This window comes from Carlito syrichta, unplaced genomic scaffold, assembly GCF_000164805.1.
Source record: "Carlito syrichta isolate Samal-C Ts95f unplaced genomic scaffold, Tarsius_syrichta-2.0.1 Scaffold316188, whole genome shotgun sequence".
In the NCBI taxonomy this organism is placed as follows: domain Eukaryota; kingdom Metazoa; phylum Chordata; class Mammalia; order Primates; family Tarsiidae; genus Carlito; species Carlito syrichta.
The window spans coordinates 195,494-208,672 of record NW_007260284.1 but is presented as its reverse complement, the minus strand read 5'-3'; the positions used below and the strand labels follow the sequence as shown (position 1 = coordinate 208,672).

At 36.9% G+C, this 13,179-nt stretch overlaps 1 pseudogene; it reads right to left on the bottom strand.

Annotated features, from left to right (window-relative positions):
• Positions 1 to 11,527: 11,527 nt before the first annotated feature.
• LOC103276411 lies at positions 11,528 to 12,352 on the bottom strand (annotated as a pseudogene).
• Between the last annotated feature and the right edge of the window lie 827 nt (positions 12,353 to 13,179).

Sequence of the window (13,179 nt, the reverse complement as noted above, 5' to 3'; positions counted from 1 at the left end):
TTAAAAATAATGTTATGATTACATATATGTCTACATTCGCATACATGAAACTTGTTTTCTCATTGTATATCTAATTTCCTCTCCGTGTCACATTCCAATCACACTAGAATTTTCCCCTTGATAAGCCACTCTGTCTTATTACATAGCAGTTCCACAAGGAGTAGAATTCACCTTAAACCCTAATCTGTTGGAAAATGTGTGACATTCCCATGGTCTTAATGTTAATTCACAAAGGCTCAGTTAGAGCTAACACAGAATCTTTTATTTGATAGTGGTGGAAACCTACCTGGTCTATTACTTTGTTCTGAATAAAAAGGCTTGAAGTCTTTATTGCAAATGGTAGCCATCTCACAGCCATGAGGAAGCCCAGTCTGAAATGAAGCCGACATTGGGATGAAGGCAGAGCCAAGAAAGCCACACACACAAAAATGCAGATTAAATCCTTGACCAAATTGTGCCTAAGCCCATATATTTTTTAGTTTTTCCGTTATGAAAAATAATCAGTTCTTCTTTATCACTGAAGTTAATCACAAGTAGTTATAACAACAACCAATCAAAAGCAAGCTAAATAATATACTCACATTATCTGTGTGATGATATATAATATACTCACATTACCTGTGTGATGATATCCTTCCATTCAATTTTATTGGCTTGCAATGATATCTGTGTTTGCAATAATATCTGTTTTTATTATCTGCTAAGTCTAGACTACTCTCGTTGATCTACTTTTATTGAATATTGAAACTTTCACCTAACTTACATTTTCAAATGAATATAAAATCATTTAATTAAGTTTCAAAGATAAGATGATTTGGACCCTAACTTAAATCTAAAAATCAAGGTTAATAGACAATTTCCCAATATTTTTTCTTCCCATTCAGGAACCTAGTGTATCCAACCATTTAATCAAATCTTCTTTTAAATTCTCCCTAATATGATTTTATAGATTTATTTATGGCTGCATATTGCCTATTCAATTTATGCCTTAGTATTTCACATTTTATTGCTATTATGAAAGGATTTTAAAGTATGCTTTCCAAATGGTAATTGTTATTATGCTAATATTCTTCTTGGCAGTTCCAAGTAGTTTGCAGATGCACAGGACCTTGGAAGCAAACCACCTGGATCTAATCATGGATCAGCTACTAACTACCTTTATGTCCTTGAGCAATTTACTTACCCCTGTGTCTCAGAACCCCAATCTGTAAAATGGAACATGCCTAATAGGAATGCTATGAATATTAAATGAGTTAGTACTCTGAAAACACTTAAGATAGTACCTGACACATAGTAAATCTATCAATCTTTGCTACCATTATTTCACGCTGTCATTTTTCTAGTTGCTGTTATCCACTTTATTACTTTTCATTGTTTTTTAAAGCAGACCTTGGATTGATATTTGCAACCCTTATTCTCTTTCTCTCTTTCTTACTCTTTATACACACACATCTCCAACACAACTATTCTCCCTTTAAAACTTTTCTATTAATACATTTATAAGAATGTATAAAATCTAAAAATTGCAATAGTAATGATGTTGGTCATGGTATTTTAGTTATACATGTAAAGATAATTTCTATGTACTTTCTTCATTGAAATCATATTCATAGCATTTGGTTTTAGAGTGGCCCTCCTTGTTATTTTAAAGATAAATTCCCCCACTTTTTTTCTTTCACTTGTCTTTTCCTTCTTCATTACTTCCCAAGCTGAATGTATGTATTTTACTGTAAAAAATTTAAACAATAACAAAAGATAAAAAATAAAAGTTGAGACTTCCTCCTCAGAACTGACTCCATCATTTCTTTCTTCCACAAAATTTACCTATTAAAATTTAGCTGTGTATTTGTTTGCAAATATTTGTACACTAATATAATTGGGAAAATTTTATTTTCTTGAAAATAACTTGTTCTAACTTCCCATTTTTATACAAGCTGATTTATAAAGTGCTTTAAATTGCTGCATAATACTTCATGATAGCTGCATAGTATATAATTTTTTTAACCATCTCCACTTTTCATTAATAAAAATAATGCCATAGTGACTACCTTTGTATGTATTATTTGCATATGGAAATGATTCATGTAGGAAGGAAATCTAAAGGTTTTACTGAGGACAAAATGAATAGGTTAATTTTTATCTGACAAATATTGATACATTGCTTTCTGAAAATTTTTTGACATTTACATTTCAGTCCATTTATTTTCTTAAGTTGACACATAAAACTTGTATATATTAATTGTGTATACCATGTTGCTTTAGACTATATTGTGTTATATTACTGTTAAAAATTTTAGAATCATTGGGTACATGTGAGGATTTGCTACACAAGTATATTGCATGAACCTTTCTAATGGTGGTGATGGTAATCATTGGGTCATCTGGTGTCCCTTATCCCACCAGCCTTCCTCTTTATCAGTGCTCAGCACCTGTTACTCCAGTTCTTGTGCCTGTATGCCCGATGTTTAGTACCAAATTTGAGTGAGAACATGTGATATGCAGATTTTTTTTGTGACAGTTCACTTAGGATTATGATCTCCATCTTCATCCTTGTTGTTGCAAAGGATATCATTTTTTTCTTTGTGGCTGTGTAGTAGTCAATCATGTACATAGTATCACATTTTCTTTATCTGTTCCACCTTCAATGGTCATCTGAGTTGGTTCTATGTTTCTGCCATTATGGATGGTGCTGTAATAAGCACAGGCATGCAAGGTGTCTTTTTTCTTGTAGAGTGATTTGTGTCCCTTTGGTTATATACCCAGGAATCTCATGAGATTCCTGGGTCAAATGGTAATTCTATTTTAATTTTTTGAGGTAGGTCCAAACAGCTTTCCACAGAGGTTGAACTAGTTTGCACCTCTAACAACAGTGTTGAAGTGTTCCCTTTTCTTCATAGTCTCACCAAAAGTATTTTAAAAATAATATCATCCTAACAAGTGTGAGTTGGTATCTCATTGTAGTTTTCATTTGCATTTTTCTGATGATCAATGATGATAAGCATTTTGTCATGTTTCTTGGCTGCTTATATGTCTTCCTTTGAGAAGTGTCTATTCATGTTCATTGCTCACTTTTTAATGGGGTTATTGGGGTTTTTCCTGTCAATTAGTTTCAGTTTCTTACAGATCCTGAACGTTAGGTCTTTGTCAGATTCATAGCTTGAAATTTATTTTTCCCATTTTGTTGGTTGTCTTTTTGCTCTCTTGATGGTTTCTTTTGCTGTGCAAAAACTTTTTAGCATGATATGGCCCCAGTTGTCAATTTTAGTTTTTTCTGCACAACAGTTGCAAATCTTCAAAAGCATTTTGGAGACTTGACCATTAATTAATTTCCTAGGACAATGTACAGGAGCATGTTCTCTGGATTTTCTTCTAAGATTCTTATAGTTTGAGGATTCACATTTAAGTTCTTGATATATATTGAATTAATTGGTGTATATGCTGATAGGATAAGTATCCAGTTTCATTCTTGTGCATGTGGTTAGCCAGTTTTCCCAGCACCACTTGCTAAATAGGGTTTCCTTTCCCCAATGTTTGTTTGTGTTAGCTTTGTCAAAGAAGAGTTGGTGGAAGATCTGTGGTTTTATTTCCAGATTCTTTATCATGTTCCATTGGTCTATATGTGTATTTTTGTACCCGTACCATACTATCTTGGTAACTGTAGGAAAAGGTAAATTTTGAAAGTGTGATACCACCAGCTTTATTCTTTTTGCTGATGATTGCCTAAGCTATTCAGGCTCTTTTTTCCTTCCATATGTACTTAAGTATTTTTTCTACATCTGTGAAATATGTTGCTGGTAGATTTATGGGGATTATACTGAATCTGTAGATTGCTTTGGGTAAAATGGACATGCTTTGGGTAAAATGGACATCTTGCTAATATTGATTCATCCAGTCTATGGGCTTGAGATGTTCTTTCATTTGTTTGTGTCATCTTTGATTCCTTTGAGCAGAATTTTGTAGCTCTCATTGTAATGATCTCTCATCTCTGGTTAAATGAATATTGAGTATTTTTTCTGTGCCTATTGGGAATGAGATTGTGGTTTTCAGCCTGCTTGTTGTTGGTGTATAGGAATGAAACTTTTTTTTTTACATTGATTTTGTATACCAAGGCATTACCAAAGCCATTTGTCAGTTCAAGGAAGTTTTTGGAAGAATTTATAGGATTTCCTAGGTATAGAATCATATCATCTGTGAATTGGGATAATTTAAATTTCTCTTTTCCCATTTGTATACTTCTAATGTCTTTCTCCTGCCTGATTGCTCTAACTAGGAATTCTAGTATTATATTAAATAGGAGTGTTGAGAATAGATATCCTTGTATTGTTCTAGTTCTTTGGAAAAATGTTTCCAGCTTCTGCCCACTAAGTATGATGTTGGCCGAGTTTAGTGACTCAGCCTGTAATCCCAGTGCTTTGGGAGGTCGAGGTGAGTGGACTGCCTGAGCCCGTGGGTTTGAGACCCACCTGGGCAACTGGGTGAGACCTCCTCTCTACAATAAATAAAAAATTAGCTGGGTGTGGTAGCATACACCTATAGTTCCAGTTACTTGGAAGGCTGAGGTGGAAGGATCGCCAGAGCCCAACAGGTCAAGGCTGCGGTGGCCGGTAGCATGCCACTGCACTCCAGTCTGGGTGATAGAGTGAAACTCCAACTCAAAAAAAAAAAAAAAAGTATGATGTTGACTGCAGGTTTGTCAAAGATGACTCATTATTTTGAGGACTGTTTTTTTGATGTTAAAAGTTTTTGGATTTTTTGAAGAAGAGATGTTGGATTTTATCAAATGCTATCTCTGCATCCATTCAGATAATCGTGTGCTTCTTGGTTTTACATCTGTTTAGGTGGTAGATTACATTTATTTATTTGTGTACTTTAAACCAATTGAATTCCAGAGATAAAGAACATCTGGTCATCATGAAGGACCCTGTAATATCTTGTTAGATGTGATTTTCTAGTATCTTGTTGTTAATTTTTGCCTCTATGTTCATCAGGGATATTAATCTCTTTGATGTGTTTTTGCCACTTTTTAGTATCAAGATGATATTGACTTTCTAGAATAAATTAGGGAGGATTCCTTTCTTGCCAATTGCTAGAGAAAGCTTCAGTAGGTTTGGTATCAGTTTTTCCTTGTGCATCTGGTAGAATTCAGCTGAGAAATCATCTAACCCAGGGAATTTTTTGGCAGGGCTGTTTCTCATCATAAAATTCATTTGTTGGATTGTTATCGATTTATTTATGGTTTCAGTTTCCTCCTGTTTTAATTTTGTAAGGGTGTGTGCTGTCAGGAATTTCTTCATTTCCTCTAGGTTTTCTAACTTACTCACATACATATGTTTGTAGTAATCTCTGATAATCTTCTGTATTTCTTCAAGGTCAGTTGTAATTTCACCTGTTTTGCTTTTGATTGTGTTTATTTGAATTCTCTCTCTCTCTCTTTCTCTCTCTCTCTGTCTCTCTCTCTCTGTCTCTCTCTCTCTGTCTCTCTCTGTCTTGTTAATCTGGCCAGAGGTCTAACAATCTGATTTATCCTTTCAAAGAATCAGTTTTTGACTCATTGATTCTTTCTTTCTTTCTTTTTTTTTTTTGTCTTTATTTCATTAAATTTTATTTTGATTTGCATCTTCTAATGACTTTGGGATTGGATTGCTCATGTCTTTCTAGCTCCCTGAGGTGTGATGTTAGACTGCTTATTTGAGATTCCTTTGTTTTCTTGATGTGTGCATGCAATGTTATAAACTTCCCTCTTGGCATCACTTTCACGTTAGCACATAGTTTTTAGTGTATTGTGTTTTTGTGTGTGTTTGTTTGTTTCAAGTAGTCTTTTTATTCCTGTCTTGATTTCTGTGTTAACCCAAAGTCAATCAGATACATATTGTTTTATTTCCATGTATTTGTGTGTTTGGGGAGATTCCTTTTGGTGATAATGTATATTTTTATTCTGCTGTGGTTGAAGAAGATGTATGTGTGTGATTTCAACCTTTTAAGTTTGGTTCACACTTGATTGTGTCCAAGAATGAGATCATATAGTATACTCCATGTGTTGATGAGAAAAGTGTGTATCTTGTGACTGTTGGGTGGAACGTTCTGTTGAAGTTTATTAGATCCAATTGCTCAAGTGTCAAGTTAAGATTCTAAATTTTTTGATTAGTATTCTACCTCAATGTATTTAAAGCTGTTAAACAGTTTATCTGTCAAAAGCTGTTATCAGGGTACTGAAATCTCTGGCTATCATTTTATGACTGTCTATGCCCACACTTAGATTAATTAGCATTTTTTAAAAATCTGGGTACTCCTATTTGGATGCACAGACATTTAAGGTAGATATTCCCTGCTGGTGAGTTGAGTCATTTATTATTGTATAATGTCCTTTTGTATTCTTTTTAACTTTTAGTGTTTTTGTTTTTTGTTTTTATTTTTAAATTGTGGGGTACATTTCAGGATTAGTTATTCAAATATTCACTGTGCAGATACCCTTGTTGATGAGGTGTGTCCCCGCTGCCCCAGGCAGATATCAACTAAGGTCAATCTCACCTCTCTACCCCCCACCCCCACAGTCTCCCACTACTGTCAATCCTTTTCTTACAGGATTAAGGTAGTTGTTCAAGGTCCACTTATGAGTGAGAACATGTTGTACTCAGATCTTTGTTTCTGTGACAGATCACTCAGTATTATAAACGCTAATTCCATACAGGTTGCTGCGAATTTCATGATTTTGTTCTTCCTTATGAGTGTGTAATATTCCATTGTGTATATGTATCACATTTAAAAAAATCCAATCCTCTTTTGATGTGCAGCATGGTTGGTTCCATGTTCTTGCTATTGTGATGCAATAAACATACACGTGCAGGTACCTTTTCTATAGAGTGATTTGGGTTCTTCGGGTATATTAGTAGGGGGATTGCAGGGTCATATGGAAAGTCAATTTTTAAAACTTTTAGGAACTGTCACACTGATTTCTACAGAGGTTGAACTAGTTTACACTCCCATCAACAGTGTAGAAGTGTTCCCCTTTTGCCACATCTTCTCCATCATGCTACTTTTTGAGTTACTGATAGTGGCCATTCTGACTGGAGTTAGGTGGTATCTCAGTGTAGTTGTTTTATATATATACATTTATTGTAGAGATGAGGTCTCGCCAAGTTGCCCAGGCTGGTCTCAAACCCACGGGCTCAGGCAATCCACTCACCTCAGCCTCCCAAAGTGTGGGATTACAGGCTGAGCCACCGAGCCCAGCATTCAGTGTAGTTTAATTTGCATCTCCTTGATGATTAGTGAAGCTGAACATTTTTTCAAGTATCTGTGGGGGCTGCTTGTATGTCACCTTTTTAGAAGTGCTTCTTCATGTCTTTTGCCCACTTTGTAATGGGGCTGTTTGTTTTTTTTTTCTTTTCAGCACATTTGAGTTCCTTGTAGATCCTTGATGTTAGACTTTTGTCAGACATTGAGCTGGCAAATATCTTTTCCCAGTCTGTGGACTGTTTCTCTGCTCTCTTGATGGTATCTTTGGCTTTGCAGAAGCTTGTCAGTTTATGAGGACCCTCTTGCTTATCTTATCTCTCATGGCATGGGGAATTCAGGTTTTGATCAGGAATTGGTTGCCAGTTCCAACTTTCATAAGAGTGTCTCCTGTATTTTCTAAGGTTCTTATAGTTTAAGGTTTTATGTTTAGGTTTCTGATTCATTTAGAGTTAATCTTTGTCTATGGGGATAGGTGGGGGTCCTGTTTCAATCTTCTCCATGAGGTCAGCCAGTTTTCCCAGCACCATTTATTGAATAGGTTCTCCTCTCACCAGTAGTTGGTAGAGGAGGATTTATTGAAGATGAGTTGGCTGAGAAATTGAGGGTTTGCTTTTGGGATCTCAGTTCTATTCCATTGGTCTGTATGCCAGTTGTTGTACCAATACCAGGCTGTTTTGATTATTGTAGTTTTATAATAAAGTTTAAAGTCTGGGAGGGTGACACTTCCTGCTTTGTTTTATTTGCTGAGGATAGTTTTGGCTATTTGTGGTGATTTATGTTTCCATGTGAATTCCTGTATTGCTTTTTCTAGGTCTGACAAGAATGATGCTGCTAATTTGATGGGTATTGTGTTGAATGCCTTAGGTAGAATGGACATCTTAACAATGTTGGGTTTTCTAATACATGAGCATGGAATGTTTTTCCACTTGTTTATGTCACCTTTGATTTCTTTGAGCAGTGTTTTGTAGTTCTCACTGTAAAAATCTCTCACATCTCTGGTTAGGAAGATGCCAAGGTATTTCTTTTTTCTTTTCTTTCTTTTTTTTTGTGGCTATTGTGAATGGAATTGTGCTTTTTATTTGGGTTTCTGTTTGTTTGTTATTAGTGTTTAGAAATGCGATTGTCTTTTGCACATTTATTTTATACTCTGAGACTTTGCCAAAGTCCTTTATCAGTGCAAGGAGGTTTTTGACAGATTCTCTTGGGTTTTCAAGGTATACAATCATGTCATCTGCAAAGAGAGATAACTTGACTTCCTCTTTTCCTATTTGCATACCCCTGATCACTTTCTCTTCTCTGATTGCTCTAGCTAGTACTTCCAAAACTATGTTGAACAGGAGGGGGTTATAGTGCATATCCTCGTCTTGTTTCAGTTTTCAAGGGAAATTGTTCCAATTTCTGTCTGTTTAGTAGTATGCTGTGGTTTTTTCATAGTTGGTTTTTTCGTAGTTGGCTCTTAATATTTTGAGGTATGTTCCATCTATACCTAAATGTTTGAGGGTTTTTATGAAGAAGAGATGCTGGATTTTTTCAAAGGCTTTTTCTGCATATAATAATATAATCATGTGGTTTTTGTTTTTATGTCTGCTAATGTATTTAATTACATTTATGGTCTTATGGATGTTGAACCAGGCTAGCATCCCAGGCATGAAGTCTACTTGGTTGTGATGGATGATTTTTGAGATGTGTTGTTGAATTCGGTTTGCTAGGATCTTGTTGAGAATTTTAGCATCTATGCTCATAAAAGATATTGACCTCTAGTTCTCTTTCTTTGTTGGATCTTTACCTGGCTTGGGTATCAATGTGATGTTAGCTTCATAAAATGATTTGGGGAGAGTTCCATGTTTCTCAATCACCTGGAATACTTTCAACAGGATTGGTATCAGTTCCTCCTTGTATGCTTGTATAATTCTTCTGGAAAGCCATCTGGTCCAGGGTTTTTTGTTTGTTTGTTTGTTTGTTTGTTGCAGGTAGTTTTCTTATGATATAGTCAATTTCCTGAATTATTATTGGTCTATTTGGGATCTTGATTTTTTCTTCTTTCAACCTAGGGAGCTTGTGTGATGTTAGAAAATCCTCCATTTCCTTTAGGTTTTCAAGTTTGTTTCCATACAAGTGTACATAGTATTCTCTGATAGCCTTTTATATTCTTCAGGGTCAGACGTGACTTTATCTTTTGTGTTTCTGATTGTGTTTATTTGGACTTTTTCTCTCTTTTTCTTGGTCAGTCTAGCTAAGGGACCATTGATCTTGTTTATTCTTTCAAAGAACCAGCTTTTTGTTTTCTTTATTTTTTGTATTATCTTTTTGTCTTCTACATTCAGGATTTGGGCTTTTATTTTGATGATCTGGATTCTTCTGCTGAAGTTAGGGTTTTGATGGTCTTGCTTTTCCAGCTTCCTTAGGAAATTTGTTAGTCTGTTAATTTATGATCTTTTCATTTTCTTCATGTATGTTTGGAGAGATATGAATTCCCCTCTTACTACTGCTTTCATGACATCTTACTGCAGGCTTTACCTTGAGCTTGTGGGTATCATTTGCAATAAGATGATTTTCATGAAGGCAGCAGAAGGATGGATCATAATTTTTTTTTATTCAATTTGTCACTCTGGGCCTTTGGAGTGATACATTCAGTTTATTCACATTTAAGTTAATTTGTTCTTGCTATGTTGTTGTGAAGAAGCTGTTTTCATTCTAATTGTATGGTTGATTTGTGTGGTGTAATCTCTGTATTTGGTTATGCTTTTGCAAGGAGTGGGACCATACTTTCATTTCTATTCATAAAACTTTCCATGCATCTCCTGAAGGGCTGGTCTGGAGAGGAAAGAGTCCCTTAGTCATTGCATGTCTGGGAAAGATTTTAATTCTCTTAAATTAATTAAACTTAGCTTGGTAAGGTAGGGAATGCTTGACTGGAATTACTTTTCTTTTTCCTTTTCTTTTCTTTTTTGTTTTGGAATTGGAGTCTCACTTCATCACCCAGGCTGGAGTGCAGTGGCACACTCACGGCCATCCAATTGTTGACCTGCTGGACTCCAGCAATCCTTCCACCTTAGCCTTCCAAGTAGCTGCAACTACAGGTGCACTCTACCATGCCCAGCTAATTATTCATTTATTTATTGTAGAGACGTGGTCTCACCAAATTGCCTGGGCTGGTATTGAACCCATGGGCTCAGGTAATCCACCCGACCTGGCCTCCCAAAGTGCTGGGATTACAGGCTAAACCACTAAGTCCAGCTGTTTTTCTTTTAGAATGTTAAAAATGAGTTCCCTGTTTTTCTGGTTTGTAACATTTCTGCTGATAGATCTTCTACAATTCTGATGGGTCTCCAATGGTAGGTGGTGTAACCCTTCTCTCTAGTTGCTTTTGGGATTTTTTCTTTCATGCTCCCCTTGGCAAATCTGATAATTATCTGTCTCAGGGATGTTCTTCTCTTTTGCTACTTACCCTACAGGAGTTCTCTGAATATTTTGTGCCTGCACAGTCACCTCTCTAGTAAAGTGGCAGTTTTCTTGGATAACATCTTGGGAGGCTTGTTCCAGGGTGTTTTCAGTTTCCCTTTCTCTCTCAGAGATACAATCAGTCATAGATTTGGTCTCTTTACATAATCCCAGACTACTTATAGGCTTTGTTCGTTTCTTCCTAATTATTTTTCCTTACTTTTGTCATCATGAGTTAATTCAGTAATTTGATTTTCAAGTTCTAAGATTCTTTCTTCTGCCTGGTTGATTCTGCTATAAAGGCTTGCAACTGTGTTTTGAAATTCCTGGAAGAAATTCTTCATCTCTAGAAGTTGAGTTTGATTCTTTCTTAGAATGGCCAGATAAGCTTTTACTTCCTATACTGTTTTCATGGTCTAGTTAATTTGTATGCCCACGTTTTCCTGGATTTCATTGAGTCTCTCTGTCATCATAGTCTGAATTGTATGTCTGTCATCAGAAAAAGGTCATTCTGGATGGTCTTCATTGCTTTGGATCTGAGAAGCTCTTTTGTGGGTGCTGAATCATTAAGGCTTTGGGAACTGCTGGTGTTTTTTTCATTGTTTCTTCTTCATCTGCAAGGGAAGTCTCTTCCCTTTTTATTATTTTTTGTTATTTTTATTTGATAAAGTTGTTATTAATGAGGTGACAGTTTATGTTTCTTTTTTTTTAGCATAAATTTCCTTTAAATTTTCCAATTCTAGTAGGATTTTGTTTTGATGTTTCATGTGTAAAGTGGGTATAATGCTTTATAATTTAGGAATCCGAGATTTCAAGTCATGTAAGGTGAAAGTGGAAATGAGAAGTTTACTTAAGAAAATGAATTTTCTTCTGTAAAATCATCTTCTGCTAGTTGATCCATTCTTATTTGACCGGTGGATACCTGTCCTGTTCCAGATACACACTTAGCTGACAGCAATCTCTGAAGAGGTGACTTTGAATTTGCTCTTACAATATCTAAATGAGATGGATAACCTGGTGCATACAGAGAATTTCGAAAGACCTCTAGATCTTCATCCTCATCAATCTTTTGTATATTTTGGTAGGAAGCAGTGTAGAGCTCTAAAGCTTTCCCGTGAAATGTCACTTCTATTGTCTTTATATCCTTTATTTTCTGCTTTTCAAAATTGTCAATAGTTTCCTCCAGATGATGACTTATTCAGGTTGCAGCAATTGTAGCTCTATGTAATTCACTTTCTGCCTGTGAAATAACATGTCGATCAGATGGGTTTCGCCGGCGTGTTCTTTCTAATTGAATTAACTGCTTAGCTTCTTGATTCCTTGCTCTTAATGTTTCTTTGAAGTGAACCTGTTTAATTTTTACAGTTGTCCCATAAGCTTACAAAGGTTCAACAACTTTGGTTTCAAGTCTTTCAATCTCTGCCTGCCGATAATCCTGAAGTTTGGCAAACTCATCAGCCAGTTTTTGAGGCCCTGCTTGAGCTGCAGGGTCTCGGTGGAGGCATACAAGTTGAGTTCGTTCACCAGGAGGTTGGCTTTGTCGCGCAACCGGGCGGTTTCCCGCACGTAGGCGGCGAAGATTTGGCAGTTCTCCAAAATGCTTCTCCACGTTTGTGACAGCATCTTGCAGCTGTCTGGTCTGAGCGTCCCAGTCCTCCAGGGAGCACCTCGACATCCCGACTTAGTTTGTGTTTCTTATTTGATCTCTCTCTTCTGACCTTTCTGTGGTAGGTGCAGAGGTAGCAAGGAGGGTGGCGAACTAGGAGGAAATTATCTAGTGCTGGTTCACTGTTGCAGTCTGGCCAGGATGGGGCAAGTCCTTTCTTCCAGGTGGGGGCTTTTCTCTCCAGCATGTGCACCAGGCGACCTGGTTGGTTGAGAGTTTTGGCATCTCCCTCCCCAACCCATGCAACTTATCAGGATAATTGGTAGGTGAACAGGAGGGGATCTATGACTCTTCTCTGGCACAGGTGTTCTGAGGGCATGAGTTGGCCTCTTCCCATTTTGGTGATTTCACTCCTCTCAAACAGGGGTAGATGGGAGGCCACTGCCTCACTGGGAGATACTCAGTGTTTCTCTGTCATCTGCAGGTGAGTAGGTCCATCAGAGCTGCAGTACACAGAAGTGCACTACCCCCTAGCACCCTTCCTTCTCTTTGGGAGGTACAATAGCAATGATAGCAACAATCAAGGGCAAGTCATGCCCACAGTCCTGAACTGAGGGCAGAGGGATGCCACTGCCACTGGAGAAATGTCATCAAGGAGTCATGGCCCCTGCTGGGGTCTAGAGAGAGAGGGAGGTGGAGCATTCATATGTTGCAGACTATCATCACAGAATGGGCCCTGCTCTGTGTTGGGGTTGGTAGACTTCAGTTCTGGGGCTCATAGACTTCAGTTCTGGGGCTCACTGGGAGCTGTAGTTTCCATGTGGCTCCAGCTGATGCGTCTCTCCCACTAGTCTACCATTCTTCCATTCAGGTCACCTGTTTGCACCCTGCCAGTG